The sequence below is a fragment of the Magallana gigas genome, chromosome 10 (genome assembly GCF_963853765.1).
Source record: "Magallana gigas chromosome 10, xbMagGiga1.1, whole genome shotgun sequence".
Lineage (NCBI taxonomy): Eukaryota > Metazoa > Mollusca > Bivalvia > Ostreida > Ostreidae > Magallana > Magallana gigas.
In genome coordinates, this window is record NC_088862.1 from 933,865 (window position 1) to 938,766 (window position 4,902).

General features: G+C 35.7%; 1 long non-coding RNA gene across 1 annotated transcript; it reads left to right on the forward strand.

Annotated features, from left to right (window-relative positions):
• The first annotated feature begins 1,547 nt into the window (after positions 1-1,547).
• On the forward strand, positions 1,548-3,756 carry LOC117689968 (uncharacterized). Its single transcript, XR_010710137.1, has 3 exons — positions 1,548-1,888; positions 2,789-2,840; positions 3,439-3,756. It is a non-coding gene; the product is annotated as an uncharacterized lncRNA (long non-coding RNA).
• The last annotated feature ends 1,146 nt before the right edge of the window (positions 3,757-4,902 follow it).

A 4,902-nucleotide genomic window follows, 5' to 3' on the forward strand; every position in this document is an offset into this window, starting at 1 on the left:
AATCAAACCTGACCCGTTTAGTTATTCTAACATTTTTACTTCAACGAGTTTCAGACAAATGAACCTTCGGAATTTTTCCATTCGGATCAAGAACCTTCAATCTACTGGACCTTTGATCTAATGAGCCTTGGACAGGGTTTAGTCATACGTTCTATGTTTATCAGTACAAGGCTTCGCTGGAAAATCCTGATTATCAGAAAACGGACAAGAACACAGGGGAAAATGTTTTAGTTGTGCCTGTGCACGAGCACAAAACAGCGAAGCTGTATTTAGGTAAGATTGTTTTTAGGTCATACCTCCAAAACTTCATTGAACGGTATATTAGAAATATCCGTCTGGATATATTATTGAGAACACAGAGCAAGAGCCCACACACGTTGCTGCAGTTTGATGGTCAACCCTTCCTGAAGGTATCTCAGGCCATTGTTGCTCTCCAGCAAAAACTTGGCATCAAGAAGCCCCTCACGATTAGTGATGCCAGGAGGTCTGTGGAGACATATGCCAAACAATTTGGACACCAGCCTTCAAAAGACAATTGCAACCTTTTTATGTCACTCGGACACCAGGTTCAAAGTATACAGACATACTGAAAGTAAGTCCGCCGTTGATGCTCTTTTTGCCATTGAGAGTCTAACTAGGCTGAACACAAAAGGGGAAGATGCCAATAGCAATAGCCAACAGGCAACAGCGACTAGGAGCCAACAACCCCTACAAAACGCCAGGCTGAAAGCTTTCCGTCTCCGCCAAAGTCCATCGGAAAGAGACGAGTGCGTGATCACCTTTTAATAAAGTTTGGTAATTTGTCTGAAGCCAAAATACAGAAACCCTCCGAGCTGCTTGCATTAGGAATAAAGAAACAAAATTGTGAGAAGGTTGCACGCGACATAAGGTATGAAAAATTACTTCAAATCAATAATGATGTCGCTACCTACTTGTTAATGAAAGAGGCTAAAAGGTTGAAAGTAGGAATCAAAGAGGTAGTCGTGTCGAAAATTACCGAGTTTAGTGTGCCTGACAACGTCAGTAAAGGGAAAAACTGGATCAAACACGTCTCGAGATGACGATGCAGGGCTTAGTCAATTATCACAAGTCAAAGTCCGAAGTCTCTGAAGACCTCTTGAGGCGTGGCCTAACTTGGTAGTACAAGAAGTTCAAGGGAAAGGCACAGGGGTCTTCACAGGGGAATTGTCATTTAACCGAGGATAGGTGGCATGCGATTACCATGGCGATGACATACCCGCCAAGGAAGGTGAAAGAAGGCTGCAAACCTATGGAGACTTTCAAACGGATGGATATTACTTCCTATTTTACACCAATGCCCAAGGGAAAAAGCGCTGTGTCGATGCAGCTTACCCTTGCTCTTGTCATCCCAACATTAAAACAAAAGGGCGCCTCATTAACCATTCAGCAGGAAAACCGAATCTGAAATTAACAAGACTGGTTGTGAATGGAGAAGAACATGTCTTTTTGGTAGCCCAAATATTTATTCCTCCCTTCGTCGAGCTGACCTACGATTATTCTGTGCGGCGAGCCGAATCGGGGGACGCAGGACAGATAAGGCAACACATCGTTTTGATATGCTAATGAAGGGATAATGAGTTATGACGTCATAATATACGCCCCGCCTCTGTATTACCATATATAGAATATATACCGAAAACAGCAGTTTAAGCATAAAATACGGCTGATTTAATACTTCATAAGCAAAATATAACTACGAATCACTCATGTGTGTTTTTATAAGTTTACAACAATCAGAATATACGAAGAACTTCCATAATGCATCTGTCGTATGGGTGTGAATCTGCGTCCCAAAAGCGCTCGTCAGACGATGTAAACACGTGTAGCTGGTATTCCCGATGATGGCGATCTTTTGATGATTTATCAGGTATGTAGATTAGATATACAGTGTATTTGTAATATACCAGATAGCTCAGTAACTATTTTATTGTGATTTTATACTGTTGATGCATATCTGATCGACTTAATGTGTTGTTTCGTTCAAAACATGAGGAGAGACTGCATTGTTTACATTTAGGCCTAGCCTATACAATGTACATTGTACATGTAGCTTTATTGCCAGTCCGTTAAATTGTTGATCATTTTCACCAATCGACACGAATCAGTTCATAGTACTTGTACTGACAATATTTAGCTGTACACAGCTGTTTGTTTTTATTTCAATTTGTAAGTAAACAATACAAAGACTGTGTGAAAACAGCTGATTTGATTTTCTGAAAATCAGTACAGTGCAGGCTAAAAGATGCTGATTTCATTTTCTGGAAATTGATGAACAGCTGATCAATAACACCTTTCTACTGTGTTCAAAATTCTTCCATGACAGTTCATTTATATTGTTTACACATTCATCCAGTTGATATATTAAGATGTTTATGCACATTAATTCTTAATTATTACTAGTTTGTTTTTAGAACTCAGTATATTACTACCATAACACTGTTTGAAATCTTGTCACCTGGGTTCATACTTATGATGCTGTACTATTGGTAATAAAAAAAAAAACCAAATAATAATAAACAAATGACTGCATGTCTCCATCTGATTTTTTCTAAATGAGGAATCTACATTCATGGTCATATATGGTACTGTTTGTGTAGAATGTGCATATGTAACTTTCAAATAAAATTTGAAGTGTTGGTCATTTTACCCATCCATGCATAATATATGTAGACCTTTCACAAAAATGTTCAAATTACTGTTGACATGTCCTTATATGCATGTAAATTAAATTGTATGACTTCTCATAATTATATTTTGTTATTTGCAGAGTAATTTGAAAAGTGTCACACTGATTTGAAAAAAAAAGGCTGGAAGAAAATGTAAGTAAATAAATACATGTATAAGTTCAACAATTTATCATTGAAATAATGACCAATCTGATTATTCTATGAGACAATTCAATTAGAAAAAGTATTTTCAAGTACGAATGGTTTCATTTAATGTTTTAAAATGATTGATATAAACCTATGTTATTTACGGTATAAATCTGCAATTTTGAATATTGCTCATCAACAAATCAACAATACATGGTATGTTTTAGTTCACACTGACTGCACCAGCATTATATAATATCAATCAATCAAATCAGTTGTGTGAGAGAGAGAGAGAGAGAGAGAGAGAGAGAGAGAGAGAGATGTGCATTTTTAAGGTCAGGCTGGGTAAAATAAAGGGGTGCAATTAAACTAATATCATGCACATATCAGGGGTGAGGATGCGAATAATTTCAAATCGATCAAACTGAAAAGCTGTATTTGAATTTGTGCAAAATTAAATGCACATCTAATTAACATAATGAAATGTTTATTTTGATAAATAAATTCCATTGACTATCAAATTGTAGAAAATCCTCCATTTCAGTCTTTCAGCCATTTTGATAACAAGTTAAACTTACTGAAATATATATAATTTTCATTTTAGCTGGTACCTGCTTTGTCTTGAGATTTACATAAATGATGTTCTTATTGGTGATCATTTACCCGCACCATTATCCTGGTGTCACATACAAGATGAAATGATGGAAAGAAAAACCTGAACTTTAGAAACAGGAAGACTGTGTTTTTGAAGAGAGAAGAGGACCAGAACTAAGAAGTCATACAATAAACACATTGACATCATAAAAAGAAATTGCAATTTTGAGTTTGCATGCATATGTCAGGTTTAAATGTTGTCACAGAATTTTTTTTCAGAAAGTCCCTTTATCTTCTTGAATTAATAAAACAAATGAACCAAATATAATTGTTTCTATATATATAATTTTGTTTGAGAAGTGGAAAGGGGATGGTATGTAAATGGGCGGGAGAGAGAGTCTCTCACATAGGAGAATTCAGACTTATTTAAATTCAATATATTGATGTGAACCAAAAATGGCTTTTGATCGCCTTGTTGCAGGATTTACACACTCTCTTTCCTTTCTTGGTAATGAGAAATGAGCGTTTAGAATTTATTTTGTGAATGAATAGATATGCTAGCCCTCCCCCCTCTCCTTAATCTTAATCATTCTGCATGTGTTGAATAAAAATAAAAGTCAATTTTAATGAATGTTTAAATTACAAGTGTAACATGTGTAATACAAAGGTGAATACTGTTGATTGCTTATGGGGGATGGGAAAAGGCCTCATACATGGGCAGATCTACATGTATAGTCCCAGTGGCAAATTCTAATTTAATTCACAATTTACATAGTAAAACACCATGGCCCCTGGCAAACATAATAAAGTTACCCCTTTGAACCCCCTCCCCAGAATAATATTAACAGACCCAAGCAGTGCTATAGAATATGCAGTCATTGGGCAAAGGCTGCACATAAATAATGAAAAAAATACTCCATATCTTATTTTTTAATATATATTATGAGAACAATTTAGTTAGTTTATTAATATCAGGGGCTTCATTTGTCTCTGTTGACATCTAATCCCTCAAATAATTGTGTACGATTAGCTCTTATATATTTTTCTCCCATTACTAAAAAAATATTAAGAAACCAATAACTCCGCGAATGCGGTTAACCAAGAGAACTGATACTTTTTTGTTTACATCCATGATACAACAGAGGAAATGCGGACGATTCATCGTAACCATCTTGTCTCTTTTAAAATAAATAAAACAGAAGCACTATGTTTAAATAACCATTTACATAATGTACTGTTGAAACATATCCTAAAATTAATTCGGATATGTGATAAAATGATAACATGACATCGCGCCTATATCAAAAGAGTTATCGCTCAAAGAGTTACCTCCCCTTTTGGGATCACTTGTGCGTTTGAAATGTGTATTGATTTGAGAGGACTTCTAGATTGAGAAATTAAATGCAAAAGTTCAAGTGCAAGACGGCTATAGATATTATTAAACTTGGTATGATTTTCTTCCCTTTGACGAGTT